At 43.2% G+C, this 16341-nt stretch overlaps 1 protein-coding gene across 1 annotated transcript in view; it reads right to left on the reverse strand.

Moving 5' to 3' along the window:
• Positions 1-16341, reverse strand: part of JADE3 (jade family PHD finger 3) — a 97748-nt gene that overhangs the window by 80454 nt on the left and 953 nt on the right. The gene's annotated exons all lie outside the window — the stretch shown is intronic.

A 16341-nucleotide genomic window follows, 5' to 3' on the forward strand; every position in this document is an offset into this window, starting at 1 on the left:
AGATGGAACTCCAAACTTTTTACTTTGAGACTTAATGATTACTTAAAAAAACAAGACAAAAAACCAAACAAAACAAACTTTCTACTAGTCCCATTTAGCTAATCATTCTGACATTCATTAATTAATGAATTAATATATTTGACAATACCACAGAAACCATCTTTTCTTCCTGGTCTCTCCCTTCTAGGATGCGAACAATGGTCTCCAACTTCTTTTTTTATGCACAAGATCACTTTTTGAATTTAAGTGCAACCCAGGATCTGCCCCGCCCTGCTTACTCCACCATCCCTCCATCGCTCGCTCTCCTCCACCCTCACTCACTTTCACCAGGCTAGGGCAGGGGTTGGGCTGCAGGAGAGGATGTGGGCTCTGGGCTGGGTTCAGAGTGCGGGAGAGGGCTCAGGACCGAGCCTGGTGCAGGGGGTTGCAGTGTAGGAGGGAGTGACAGGCGCAAGCTCTGGGAGGGAGCTTGGGTGCAGGAGGGGGCCCTGGACTGGGACAGAGTGTTGGGCTGCAGGAGGGGGTATGAGGTGCTGACTCCAGGAGGGAGCTCAGGGCAGGTGGTTGGGGTCCAGGAGGGGGTTCAGGGTGCTGGCTCTGGGAGGGGGCTCAGGGCTGGGATGCAGAAGGGGGTGCAAGCTCCTGCCGGGCAACATTTACCTCAGGCAACTCCCGGCTGGCGGCACAGCATGGCTAAGGCAGGCTCTTTGCCTGCCCTGGCCCCACACTGCTCCCAGAAGCAGCTAACACGCTCCCACTCCTGCGGCCCCTGGGGGGAAAAAGGGTGGCACATGGCTCTGCATACTGCTCCTCTCTGCAGGGACTGCCCCCACAGCTACCATTGGCTGCAATTCCCCATTCCTCTGAATGGGAGCTACAGGGGCAGTTCTTGCAAGCAGGAACAGCATGCAGAGCCCCCTTGCCTGCCCTTCCCCAGGGCCTCAGGGGCATGCTGGCTGCTTCCAGGAGTGGCGCAGGACCACAGCAGGCAGGGGGCCTGCCTTTGTCCCACTGTGTCACCGGACTTTTAGAGGCCAGAGATCACAATCGACTGGCAGAGGCTCCAGGATCGACCAATCAATCACAATCAACAAGCTGGTAATCATTGCCTTAGAACAGCTCCACAGACAATGACATCACCACCACCAGCTCACCTCAGAGAGGCACCCCTCCATATCAACAATTTAGCCAGTTTTCAACACGCTGTTAGGCAACCCCACAGGAGAAGAGGGAGTAGGGAAGAAAAAAAAAAAAAAAAAAAAAAAAGTCTGTTTTAAACACCACAATGATTTTATCATGAAAACAAAATTATGTATGACAAGTGCTAAAACTACTCAGTTCATAACTATTTTTATGACTACAGAAGTAACTGCCCCTTATCTTTATTCAAAGACCCACTGGCCCAGCTATGATTTTCAGCACTAGCACTTACAAACTGTGCACTACCTTTATCTACAGAAGGAACCCCTGACATTTACCCAGAAGTCAGAAAAGAGACTTCCATTTTGGCCTCAAAATAAGGTGTGGAATACAATCAAGACGCGTAAGTAATTTGGGACAGCAGAGACGAAGGCCCCATCTACACACGCAGTAAATCGAATTAAACAGCTTTTAAATCGATTTAACGCTGCACCGTCCACCACTAGCACCACCCGTAATCGATTTAAGCGGCTCTTTAAATCGATTTGTACTCCATCAAAACCAGCGAAGGTACCTAAAAGGATATTATACATCGAATTATGTATGTGGACGGAAATCGAAAGTGTACTGCCTCGGAGTACCACAGACACCACTGACCACTCTGGTCACATCAGAACTCCGATGCATGCCCAGGTAAACAGGAAAGCCCCGTGACCTTTGAAATCTATTTCCGTTGGGCCAGTGGGAGCCTACAGACAGGTACCACGCAGCGGCTCAACAGCACAGGTAACAGTGCAGATCTCCCTGAAAAGAAAAAAGAGCCACAGCATGGACCACACAAGAGTACTGGATTCTCGCTATCTGGCGGAGGATTCCATGCAATTACAGAACTCCGTTCTGTCAAGACGAAATGAACACAAATTATTGACAAGACCATTCAAAGTCATGAATGCAAAGGCACAGGAAGGCGACCGTGCAGCAGCAAACAAGGAAAGAGCTGGACTGCACACGCCAGACGCGGCCATTGAGATCCAGAAAACCAGCAGAGCTAACTTGAGTAATGCGGATACATTCGCGTCCCTGACACAACCGCTCACGACTCGAGGACATTGGTGGCCTCCGAAATACACCTGCGTCCAGACGTCAGGTTAATATCAACACCTGGTCGAGCATTCTCTGGGAGAACAATGTACGAGACGAGAGAGAAGCGATTGCTGATGAACGCACTTATCCACCTCTCATTACGCCCAGCACCTTATGACTGGCACCATGAAATCACAATCCAGCCCACCCGCTTCACTATCTCAGACAGTGACCATGGAATAACCTCTGTGTGACGTGCCACATTGTGTAAGTATCAATCCAAAGCCGCGCTTCTGGTGGGGGCGGGAACGGCGGCGCGGGCTGTTCTTGCCGCAGAATCTTCCCAGCTACCACCACGCTTTGGTGCGGGGCGGACGGCGAAGAGAATAACAACTAGCTACGGATATGCAGCCATGCGCGAAGGGGAAGACCGGGGTGTGGCCGCGTTCTGGATTCTCTGAACCAAGGAACAGGCATCATACGGTCCACTCGTGAATGAAAACCCTGGAGACATCAAAACATAAAACCTTACAGATGGCCGCATGGAACTGACATTATGATTCATCGGTCCTGCATCTGCAGTGTCTCTCGAGGGACCCACGGCACTCAGTATTAAAGATGCAAAATTCGACCTGCTAGTAAATCACATTGCTATGTAAGGTGCATATTTTATTCACTGTAGGAAAGGTATCACATATGTTTCGTAAAGTTCTGTACATACTTCTCTCCCTTCTCCCCATGCAGCTGCGCACTTTTCTGTACTCCCTACCCCATCAGAGAAGGCTAGCTAAAAGGCGGGGGGGAGGAAAGAAGGAAAAAACCCTTCTTTAAAAAAGGATTGAAATGTTCAGAATCATGAAGTAAGCCCACATACAGAGCTCATCAGAATGATTGGGAGGAAGTGTAGAGCAAAATACAGAACAGATGCAGGGACTCGGAGATCAGGAGACGCCGCTCGAATAGGAATAGGCTCACAGGAAGACGAGAAGTGCGACAGGAAACAAGCCAGGATCAACGATGGTGATGCAACGCCGAGACTGCTCGTGATCAACTGAAGATCCTCAGGAGGCGCCGCTGTGTGGAGTTCAGGAACAAGCAGCGGGGTTAAGAGTGTCACTGCGCGACGCCACTGTTTAACACCCCCTACAGCCCCCCATGCCATAATCTCTCCACCAGACTGTTAGACGACGTGGTGACGGACGATCTGCACCACCCACGTCCACCCCACATGGACAGACCAACCAAAGGCTGACATTAAGCTGAAATAGTGCTAAGGGCTTTTCCTTTTCTTCCGATCCTCCTCAAACACACATTGCAGGATACTAGATAATTCTTGCCTCTTTTTATAATTACTTTTATCAAGAATACATCCAAAGGCGGAGAGGTGGGTTTCTACAGAATGACTTTAAAAGAATTCAGGATTAGCAATACAAATGAACTTAATACAAAAATGATTTTTAAAATATACTGACTTTATATTCTTCAGCAAGCTGTAAGTTAAAGGGGAGGGTGCGCTTAGAGGGATTCAATAGAGCCGGATATGTTCTCAGGGGAAACAAACACAGCAGTCACACCGTAGACGCTGGCGCGCGCGTGAAACTACTTTCAGCTCTCTTATGTCGCACCCCTCTGGTGGCTCTTCTAATGCCTGGCTGTTGCGCTGCTCGTAGTCACGGCCAGTGATTTGCCTCAGCCTCCACCCCGCAGAAGGTCTCCCCTTACTCTCACAGAGATGATGGAGCACACCAAGCAGCATAAGCAATGGAACTTATTTTGGCTGAGGTACTGAAGCGAGAAGTTGATCGAAGCGACACAAGGCGCCAATTCCCTCTACCACCATCCTGCCCATTGCTTCACCTTAGTTAAACAGTCCTGCCACTGTCCAAAGCTCCCTGTGTATGCTCATGAGCCTTGCATCAAGTAGCTGGTCACCCAAGGACATAACGACAGGCAATCCAACACCCAACTGTATTTCTGGTCGCGAGAAGAATCCCTGCTGCAGCGGATTTAAAGAGTTGTGTTCTGAAGACGCAAGAGCATAACCCTCCTACCTGGCCTCCCACAGTGGATAGCTGGTGAACGTGCCCTTTGACTCACAGTGCTTGCAGCACCATGGCAAAAGACCCCTTGCGGTTGCTCACCGTTAGACTTGGTCCTCCCTGCGGGCCAAAGATAGGCCGATATGTCCATCTATGGCCCCACATTAGGGAATCCCATTGCAGCAAAGCTCTCACTATCACCGCACGTTCCCGAAGCACCAAACTTCATAGCAGCGCTTACATTGCTTGTGGTACTTGATCACACAGCCCCCACAGTAGATTCTTCCCCACTCCAATTGATCACCGACGACCCGGAAGCATTCTGGAGTTGCAGCTTCAGAGGCTACTTGCACTGCGTCTACCTGGAGGCGCCTCATCTATAGTATTATGAACGCCGTTTGCAGCAGGGAAATCAAGTCACAAAGTTCAAGAAAGTGCTCTTACGCATGCGAGTTTGCAGCGCCACTTGGAACTCCGAGCCCACACCTGACACCAACTCTGCAGGATCCCACCATCTGTGCTTGTTTCCCGTGCCCAAATCGCGCTTCACAATGCTAGAAGCTAGCCTCAAGTACAGCGTAGCGTCCAAAATGCGAGTCCCGGCGAGATTAGGGAGAATTCCGTCTCCCATGTCGTCATCGCTCTCGTCGCGCGCTGTCTAGCTGGCCTCCTCACTCCCACCCCCATCATCACGACAATTCTCGCCAGTCATGGACTTCAGCATAGACGCCGGTCGTGCGCGGCGATCGGGCTGACACACTGCAACGATTCAGCGTTACTGATCTCAGCAGGTCCATGGACTCAGGCAGGGCGTACCATGCTTGCTGTGCTATGGCGTTTGCTTCTTCCCAGGAAAAAGCGCGCGAATGGGTGGCGTGCTTTCACAAAGGGAGGTGAGGCTGTACCCAGGCACCACCGGATGACATGTTTATTTGCACATCAGGCACTGGGCTCTCAACCAGGAAGTGGGAACAATGGGATAGCTGTGGAACAGCTACCCACAGTGCACCGCTCCTGAAATTGACACTAGCCTTGGACCATGGACGCACACAATCAATTTAAGGATCCTAGTGTGGACGCACTAAATCGATTTTATAAAATCGGTTTCATAAAATCGGTTTAAACAAATTCGAATTAATCAGGTAGTGTAGACAAGGGCAGAGTGCCCACACACAGTAAACTAGACCTAAATAGCCTCACCTCTGTGGCTACATATTTCATGGCAGTACCCAGTAAATAATTCTTCCTTAAAGATTATTTAAATTGTTAGTGTCCCTTACTAACATGAAAGGGAAGCCTCATCTAACATAACACTACTTTCGTGCTCCATATCAGTCTGACAGAATTAACATGGAGTTCTAAGAAACATGAAGAAGTGTAATCCTGGCACCACTGAAGTTAGCAGTTTTGCCACTGACTTCAATGGGTTCAAGATTTTGCAAACTACTGACTTTGCTAGCTCCTAGCAGAAATCTAAGACACACCAATGAGATTTGCTTTTTAAGACGTACTTAGCTTTGCTGTGTCCCAAGTCAAAGACCTAGATCAAATTAGGATATAAAAGCCTTTGTTTGTAGAGGCTGACTCTAGTAGGAAGAAGTATTATGAAGAGTAAAATTATGACTTAATAAAATAGTCTAAAAACTTCAAGATCTTCATAGTCTCCCTCCATTAGCTTAAAAAAAGTTACAGGAACAGTTTTGAGAGACTGACATATAAAGCAAACATCTTAAAGCAAGCACGGGTTCCACTGGAGTTCAGAAAGGATTAAAGTAGAAATGTAAATAAATGCAGAAGTGATGCCTACCACAGTGTTTCAGTGATATTACAGTAACTGGGATAATTTATTAATTTGTCAGTCTCAACATAGAGATAGTACCATCAATTCTGAGAACTAAACTACATGTCTCCCCTCAAAAAGAAACCGCAGTAATACAATGATTAAGAGGTCATTTATGCTTACTGTAGGAGACATGTTCAAGAGAAATTGTACACCCATTGAAATTACAAAGAGAGAAGCTTTGTATCAAATCTTCCATGTCTGAAAACTTTGCATTCAAAAACAGATGACATTAAAAGTGAAGAATTATTCTGAAAAGTGATTTAAAAAGCACATTAAGATATCTGTTCACTGGGTATTGTATCTGTTTATTTTAATGACAAAAATTAGCTTTCACTGTTTTACTCTTAATAGCCCTGCTAAGTTAACAGTAATGTAAGAACCGGAGCTGAATTCTGCTCTCTAGTGAACCATCACCACAGCTAAAATTCAAAATTCTGATCAGTTACAACTATGCTAACCAATTAAAAGAAAAAAGGTTGCACAGGAGTCATTGATAGCATTATCTGAGTACAATAAGGTGGCCCAGATACGCCTTACAGCATAAGTAGACCTGAAGAAACTTATTACTGATGACAATGCCTGATAAAGAAGCCAGTTTGCCTGTCATGCTGTGACATGGCTCCTACAGTGAAAGTCAGACAGTAAAGCCATTTCTATATTAAAACATGTATATCAGTGTAGCTAAGTTGATTTAGCTACATCAGTCCAAACCCTTAGACAGACTTGAGGCTGTATAAATTCTTCTAAAACCAATTCAGCTTATACCATTTTCTCCTTTTGTATAGTTCTTCCAAAAAGCAACAAAACATTTTACAAATAGAAAAATTACAAAAACCACAAAACCTAGTAAAAAGGCATTTGGGAAAAAGTGTAGTATCTGAAGCTAATTTTAAACATTTGGAAATTAAATAGACCTCAAGTTGATAGAGTCCCTTTGAGCTTTTATTTTTCCTGCAACAGAGCAAAACCAGAATTAGTAATCACTCAAAGCCACATATAGCTGTAAATGCCAATCAAAAATTAGTAATAGGAGTAGGACAGAAAGATCTAGTAGGAAGGTCAGTTTATATATACACATCTGTATATTTGTAATGTGTCCACACACAAGTTCTATGACAACTGAAAAACAAAATAGAACAAGACCACCTACTTATATGGAAGCAGAATTATGATCTACATCTTTTATATTTGTCACCTGAAGTGCGTTCTCACATAGATTATATATATATACACACACACACACACACACACACACACACACCGCAAGAACATTTCTTCTCTCCCACTTAATTTAATAAAAAGAACTCTCACCAACAGAAGTTGGTCCAATAAAGATTGCCTCACCACCTTGTCTTTTATATGATTTCCATGTATGCTAACAGACAGCAACTTTAAGTAGATGGTACTGTATACTTCACTTATATGTCTGCCAGGAACTTAAACCACTAACAGACAGACAGACAGACAGACAGACAGACAGACAGACAGACAGACAGACAGACAGACAGACAGACAGACAGACAGACAGACAGACAGACAATCTTCTACCTGACCTGAAGCATTTCCATTAAGTCCATCCAAAAAAAGAGCTGACAGAGGTGCTGGAATGTTTGCAGGCTTATTACAAACAAAACCTGGAAGAATTCACTTGCTGGAGTACAGCTCTGGGGTAAAGATAAATCTGATCCAGATGATTTACATGGTATCTGAGCAAACTGTTCAGCGGTGCCAAAAAAAGGGGGTGGGGAAAGAGGTGACTTTCTAGAATCATTATAAAATAATTTGGGAAAAATCAGCATCAAGATGTTAGAAGGTAAAAACACCAAATGGAAGAACTGCAAGTGTCAAATGCATGGCTGGAAAGGTAAATGGGACATAAAAGACAATGCATTCAAGCGTTTTTCAATACTTTTGACATTTGATTTATCCTATTCCCCCCCACTCATCTCAGCACTTAAAGTGGTTCAATTTTGGTTAAAAAAATGCAGCAAGCCCTGGAAAGAGATGAGAAAACTAGAATGATAATTTAATCCCTTTTTTTAAGGCAGCGAAATAGTACAGTCAAAAGCAGTTAGATGCCCAGGCAGTCTGGTTGATGCTTAGTTGACAGCCTTTTAAAAAACTTCAGAATTCAGCCATCCTGTTTTCCATTATTTTTACTTCCATAGTTTTCTGCCATTTTTTGGCCACAATCTGACACTACCTTATTCACAAACCAGATTTAGGGTAGAAATATGGATATTCAGTTGTAAATTCTATAGGAGAAGGCATAAACTAAGGATTTAACCTCTTCCTCTTGCACTGGCTCAACCCATGAGCTTTATATTTGGTAAATCCTATTAGCTAAACACCACAAATATTCCATAGTTTCTCTGAATAGTTTTATTTTATCTCTGTGTGGCCCATTTCTGTTTAATTAGATCAAGCCAGATTTCCACTGAGAATGCAAGAGTAGCATCATCAACATCCATCCATCTAATCCCTTGGAAACCTCTTTCAACTGCCATTGTAAATTCAGCATCTCTGTAGACAGCCTTGTTGTGTAAGATGCTGTATTGTGATTCAAGTCTCATGCTCAGTGCAAATTTCAATACACTTATGGTAGCTGGATGAAAATAGAGAATTTTACAGAGACTTTGACAAAGTATCATTGGGAAGCTACTTTAAAGCCCATTTAAGACACCAATCGCGTGTTTCATTAATGAAAGTGCTGGAAATTTTAAAAAAATTCATTTTTATTGTGTTTTAGAGTTACTAGGTCTTCTAAAGAAGTAAGGATGCTGAACACCTATATGTCAGAACTTTAGGATGACTTTACCCACAAAATTTTTAACTTTCTCTTTTTATTTCTGTTGTCTGAGTAGATGGAAAAAGGCCAACCAAAAAAATTGTAGAGAAAAGTATCTTCAGCAAATTGGACACAATAGTCTGCCATTTTTCCCCCCACAGAAGAATCAACAGTATTAAACAAGAATGCATTTGCTCCATGTATGTATGCTTGGAGCCATTATTAGATTACTCACATTTTTTCAACCATTTAGTGTTAATATCAGTGTTGATTCTTTCAGTTCTTCCTTTAATTTGATTCACTTTTACCACATTTAGATGTGAAACAGAGTTCAAATTTGTCTAAAGTAGTACATTCAGGGCAAGGTGCTTCACTTGCTTCTTTACAATGCTCATTTCTTGCTACACTGAAGATGATTATGTTAGCATAAGATAAGATAGCAACTTCATTATCAAATTCAAGTCTCTGTCTTTTAAATGATAATCACCAATTTGATCTTTGCCATTTATTTGAGAGACAGACTGTTGCTGAACAAAGCTGGATGTCGAAGAGCTGACGGAATGTCCAAAACAGTGACTTAAATTATTACAGCATAATAGCAATGCTGACCAAACCATCAAAAGTCTCACTCATTTGGACAGGAAGAGCAGAACACTGAGCAACAGTGAAATTTTATTCAGTGGCACATTTGCTTTTTAAGAATCCGGAAAAACTGATTTTCTGCACTTCTTGAGCAGAGATGGTCAAAAAAAAAGGGGGGAGGGGGTCCTGACTGATTTCCCAGAGCCTGAAAGCCCTGGCAGCTGCTGAGTAAATTTCAATTAAGTGGCCGGGGTCCATGGGGCAGATTTTGTTTTGGAAACACTATGTTTCAAGGGGAAACCCTCTCCTCTACCCGCACCCCACCCAGATTTCCAGTTCACAGGGCTTAAGAGTATTGGATTATTTCTGACTGAAAGAAAACCAAATTTCAAAACCACAATTTCCCACATTCCAGTAATCCTGCATTATGGCCAGCTCTACTCTTGAGATGACCACAAATTTAACCTATCTGGCTGTTTATCAATGTTTATATTTCATTTTAAAATCATCATTTTTTTTTATTACTGCACTCCATTCAATTATTTAAGGGAAAGGAGCCTCTGTTTCTCCCCTCCTTGGTGCTGCAGATGTGGAAGATCTATTCTCTACTCTTGCTCCCTCATCTTCTGTCTTGGAACTGCCTCCTCAATGAATAACTTCTGTGCCTGCCTCTGCTGTTCCTTATAGCTCTCCTAAGGAGCCACAAAATGAAACTCACATTCTGCTGAAGTGGGAAGCACATGCCCAGGAAAACTTTTTTTTTTTTGGTGATCAGGCCCAAATCTGGATGGGATTTCTCCATACTATGTCACCATAACAGGTGATAAGTCCAGTTGGAATCAATTTGATATTAAGGTATGTAAGTTAATGCTAGAATGATATTAAAAAGAAAAACAAGAAACAACAGGCTGTTAAATGAGAATAAAAACAAAGTCACAAATGATCCCACAAAGGACTTGTAATGCTTTTCCTTGTCAAGAGTATACACTGTCCTGGTTCATTAGGATTCTGCGTGAGACACAAAGAGACAGAGACAGGGAGATGGAGAGGGGTCTATTCAGTCAATCCCCCTAATTTTTCCACAAACCATTATTAGTCTGGAAGTTTGTAACAGAGTTACCATATTCATTATTTTCATGTTTTAAAAGTTCGATCAGGGAGATTAAACAATACCACGACTAACCACTTACTACAGATAACAAGGAACTGAACATTTCATGAACAACCCATACACTGAGATTTTTCTTGAAATTATTTGTTGAATACTTACAAATAGCTAACACATTCCAAAACATCAAAAACACTAGTTTGTGAACTTGCTAAACAAAGAAAGGGTTAAATTCGTAAATTATTACACAATTACACCTCTACCCCGATATAACACGGTCTTCTGGAGACAAAAAAATCTCACCGCATTATAGGTGAGACCACGTTATATCAAACTTGCTTTGCCCTCCCCATTCCTTGTTCCCTGACCGGCCCCTTCAGAGACCCCAGTCCCTAATCACCCCCAGGACGCCACCCCTTACCCAACCCCCCCTGCCTCCTGACTGCTCCAACCCCTATCTACCCCGCTCTCTGACAGGCACTCACTGGCAACGGCAGGAAGCCCCAGCCCCTGCCGCACTGACCAGCAGTGGCAGAAGCGGAGCAGCCCAGCCTCAGTCCACTCCACTCTGCCAGATCCCAGCTGTGGTGCTCAGCTTCCTGCCATCAGTGAGTGCAGGGAGGTTGGGGAAAGGATGCCCCCCCCGCACTCACCTGCGGAGGGAAGTGGAGCAACGCAGCCCCAGCCTGCTCCGCTTTCCTTGCCCCAGCCCCAGCCGTGTTGCTGAGGGGCAGCTGGGGAAAGGTCCTGCACTCACCTGTGGCGGGAAGTGGAACGCCACAGCTGCAAGCTGGCGGAGTGGAGCTGAGCTGCTCCACTTCAGCCACTGCTGGTGAGTGCGGGGGGGGGGGGGGAATCCCTTCCCCCAAGCAACATGCCTAGGGCGAGAAGCAGAGCGGGCTGCTCCCAGCCCCCTGCTAATCCCCCAGGCCACTCTGGGACTGCAGAGCCCCCAAAAGTGCCCTCCCAGAGTTCCTGCCCCCCCCAGACCTTGGGGGGGGGGTCCTGACCACCCCCGAGACCCTCTGCCCCTTACTGAAACCCTCAGCCTGGCCTGGCCCCCTTAACACGCTGCTCAGAGCAGCATGTCAGAGCTTTACCTCTTTGTATGTGAACCCATCTTATATCGGGTCGCATAATATCGGGGTAAAGGTGTATTTTAAAATTGAGACAGCAAAGAGATACACCAAACATAAAACTGAAGAATGGAGTCATTTTTCTCTTTAAAAATTCCAGAAGCATTGAAATTATTCACCTATAACTGTCCAGAAAACTAAATCTTTACCACCAGACTAAGCGGTAAATTTGGCTATGATCACCATTTGTCAGCAACAAAGTGACTAAAACCCCATTTTACCAATTCTATAGCTAAATGTGCATTGCATCTTAATCACATCTCCATAATTTAAGATAGATGCACAGTAAGAACATAAGAACCCGCCTTAACTGGCTCTTTAAAGTATCCTTCATAAACATATATAATGTTTTAAACAAAGTTTCTTCGTTTTAAGTAGAAAACTAACATCTGATTACACACACACCCCATTAACAAACGAGCTTAATTCAGAGCCCCACAAATTCAGTTGTCTCAGCCCCAGGCAAATAACTTAACTTCAAACAAGAGCGTAGAAGAGAGATACTGTTATTTTTGTTTGACCTGTACCAGTTTTCATCCAAATATCATTAAATGTGTTCTACAAAGTGGGTAAGAACTATTACCTGTATTCTAGAGATATAAAGAAAAGTTGTACACTTCAGCAAATCATATACAATGAGTTAACTGTATAGGTGGGACTAAAATCCAAGCCTCCAGACTCTAGGCAGCATGATCAAGTGGGCATGAAGTTTCCAAAGATTATTAAGATATAGTTTAGATTCTTACCTACAGAAACAGTGAGTTTTAAACAGATATCTTATTTTAGAGCTCATGTTTATTATTCTTTTAAATCAACAGAACACATTAAAATTAAAATTCTTGTAACCACGTGGTTGTTATCATGCCAACAAGGAATTTGAAACACCATATAATTTATAGGAAAATGCAAATGTAAAACCAAAGCTAATAGTAGGGGCCTCAGTGGCAGTAATAGGATCTCAAACTACTTTTAACTCATTTTTTAAATTGGCTCGATTTCAAGTTGACTCTATCCCTTTTATAGTATAGGCACTAAGGATGAAACTTTCAAGAGAGACTTTGGCATCAATAACATTCATGTAAAATGATTGCTCTGCTGCTTCGTAAGCAGGGCCGGCTTTAGGAAGTGCGGGGCCCAATTCGAACAGTTTCGACGGGGCCCCGGCAGAGAGGACTTAAAAAAATAAAATAAATAAATAAAACGCATCAAACACTTTGGGTTTGTACTCACCGGGCCGTGCTCCAAGTCTTCGGCGGCACTTCCGGTCTCTGGTGGCACTTTGGCGGCAGGTCCTTCGCTCACTCCGGGTCTTCGGCGGCACTTCAGCGGCGGGTCCTTCAGTGCCTCCGAAGACCCGGAGCGAGCGAAGGACCTGCTACCGAAGTGCCGCCAGAGACCCGCAGCGCCGCCAGCTGAGTAAAAATTAAAAAGGCACCTCTAGCCAGGGAAGGGAATCTCACTGGCAGCGGGGCCCTCTTAGGCACGGGGCTCGATTCGAGGGAACTGGTGGAACAGGCCTAAAGCCAGCCCTATTCCTAACCCTGTAGAAACCTGAAGTCTGCACCAGAAAAGCCCTTACGGTGCCTCCATTTTGACAGCTGGGCATGTGCAAAGCCAGCTCAGTGATGACACTGCCCACCAACTTGGTGCCTAAATCACACCCACCTATGCCCCAGTGGGATTCTCAAATGAGGCATTCCACACCTATCTTGCCTTGGGGCCCAATTCAGGAGACAAGTTCTGAGCACCCCTAAACCTACACAACAGATACAAGAAGTGGCATTCATGCCACCCCCTCCTTCCCAGTAACCTTTAGCACAATGGTTGGCGTACTCACTAAGACCTTGGGAGACCAGGGTTTCAGAGATTTCATAGAATATCAGGGTTGGAAGGGACCTCAGGAGATTATCTAGTCCAACCCTTCCCCGCCCCCCCCTCCGAGAGCTGGATCTTTAATTTGGGTCACTGAACTAGGGGTATTTGGGGGCAAGTCTCAATCTCTCCTGTTGAAGCCACAACCATAAATATTTTAAAGAACTGCTAAGAGCAAAATGCACTCAACATTCTCCACAAGAGTAGAAGTTCAGCAATAAAGAACTAAAGTATGCTTTCAAAAAGCTGTTGAGTAACTTACACGTAAACTGCTATTTTAAAAATGGCAAGACTTAAGATAAGGTAAAATTTAAATTATTTTTTTATTAAAAACAACAAAGATGACAGCCTCTGAGATCCCAAGAAATGAGACACAAACTTTCTAGTTTCTCTGTCAGAGTGAGTTCACAAGCAACAGGTAGAAAGGGAAAGAGGATTTAATCCCAATCCTGCCCAGAGGCCCCCTAATGTAGACACTTATACTCACAAAAGATTCTATTGATTTCAATAGACCCTTGATCTGGCAATAAGTTTCAACACCACTACAGGTGTTCATGTGTCATCTCCTTTGCAAATCTTTGCTTCAGGTACCTGCTATATTACTCACTCACTCTAGAAAGAAAACAAGGCAAACAGCTGCTCAGATTTCTCAGAATCTTAAGGAAGCAGTTTTTGTAAAGGTGACCTAAAAATAAAGGGGGAGAAGAGGGGTTATAGCTTTTTTGGTGATTTATAGTCCACACAAAAACTGAAAAAGATTTTCACACCTCTGCAAAAGTTTTGTTCCCCCTGCTTTCCTTAAGACTTAAAAATATAAGGCATGTCATGTCTAGTCTGACTAGAAGTCAGAAGTTCACACAAAAAAGACCCAAGTCATTTTAGAGACACCCTACTGTGAAATAGTTTGGGGTTTTTTTTAAACTGACTCATTTGAAAACTCATTTTTCTACTAGAACAGCCTTTCAATATCACTTACTTAAAAAAAAAACTTGTAAGGTATTTCTGATTTCCAGTTTATAATTTTTAAGGGTCTTCTAGGCAGCCCTAAAATTACACTACCAAGCATGCTCAGATCTTCCTGTTCTTCTCTGTGCACATGACCATGCCCCCAGCATTCTAGCTTAATCAGAGCTGAAACTGAAAAATATCCTTGTGTATTGTTCAGAAATAGTAGATGCAACTGAGCTCCCCACAAAACAGCATATCACAGGTGTGTCACCTACATGATGTAAGAAGTGCAATTGATCGACAAAACAGTGAATCTTGTCATACACAAACTGCTTTAAAATACATGAAGAAAAACTATAAAGAACAGCTCTCTAATCCCTAAAAAACAAGAGTACTTGTGGCACCTTAGAGACTAACAAATTTATTTCAGCATAAGCTTTCGTGAGCTACAGCTCACTTATTTGGATGCATAGAATGGAACACACAGACAGGAGATTTTTATACATACAGAGAACATGAACAGGTGGAAGTATGCATACCAAAAGGAAGAGTTTAATCAATTGAGATGAGTTATCATCAGCAAGAGAAAAAAAACTTTTGAAGTGATAATTAAGATGACCCATAGAAGGTGTGAGGAGAACTTAACACAGGGAAACAGATTCAATTAGTGTAATGACCCAACCATTAACAGTCTCTATTTAAACCTAAAGTATCATTGGACCAAACTGAAAGCTCAATCACCTAGACAGATGCTTCCACCCTGAGTTCTGAATTATGTATAATTAACCTTTTCACAACACCAAAAATGCATGATTCACAGAAATTATGTTTTAACAAAAGTGCAGTATTTAAATATGAAAATGGAGGATTAAATATCTCTAGCTGCATCACAATATTTTAACACTCTTCTATAGCTTGTCATACAATATAGTTGATTTGTAAGCATTATTATTTGTATTACAGTAACACCTACTCATTGTGTTGGGAGCTCTGCAACTGTAAAATAAGACAGACCTATCATGACAACATCAACCAAATACAATATGAAGGGTACTGAAAGGTGTTTTCTGGAATGCCAGCAACAGAAACCTCCACTTTCTAATTCGAGCCCTAATGTGACATTTATCAGAGGGGTAGCCGTGTTAGTCTGTATCCACAAAAACAATGAGGAATCCGGTGGCACCTTAGCTAACAGATTCATTTGGGCATAAGCTTTTCTGGGTAAAAAAAACTCCACTTCTTCAGATACATGGAGTGAAAGTTATAGATGCAGGCATAAATGTGACATTTGGCACTCTGTCGGATTCCCCACTGTAAAGTAATGATACTACTTACCTGCGTCACACTACTCTATGATTAATGTGTAGAATAATTACTTCTAACACTGTGTACATGTAAAGATTAGCTAAAATAATACATACTTGCATAAACTACTATCTAGTAAGAAGTTTTTAAAGCTAAAAGATCAAGTATTTCAGATTCATAAAAAAAATATCTGTCTGATTTACCTGCACTCATCAAGTGAGAAATACTGCCAACACATCCTATAAAGACAACTCTTCCACATAAACTGTATACTTTTCAGTCTGACTTTATTCCTCGTGGCAGAATATGTCCCCATGTATTTCAAATGCAATACTCATTTTGCATACTAGGCTAACCTCCCACCACACCCAAATGCACTCTTTCATGATTAAGCAGACTAGTGCAGAAACTAACAAGTCTTCACATCTATCTGCAGTGAACAAAGAACATTTCAGCATGGACTTCTCTTATTAGGCGTATGCGCAGAGCATGGTGTA

Source organism: Chelonoidis abingdonii, chromosome 1, assembly GCF_003597395.2.
Source record: "Chelonoidis abingdonii isolate Lonesome George chromosome 1, CheloAbing_2.0, whole genome shotgun sequence".
NCBI classification, from domain to species: domain Eukaryota; kingdom Metazoa; phylum Chordata; order Testudines; family Testudinidae; genus Chelonoidis; species Chelonoidis abingdonii.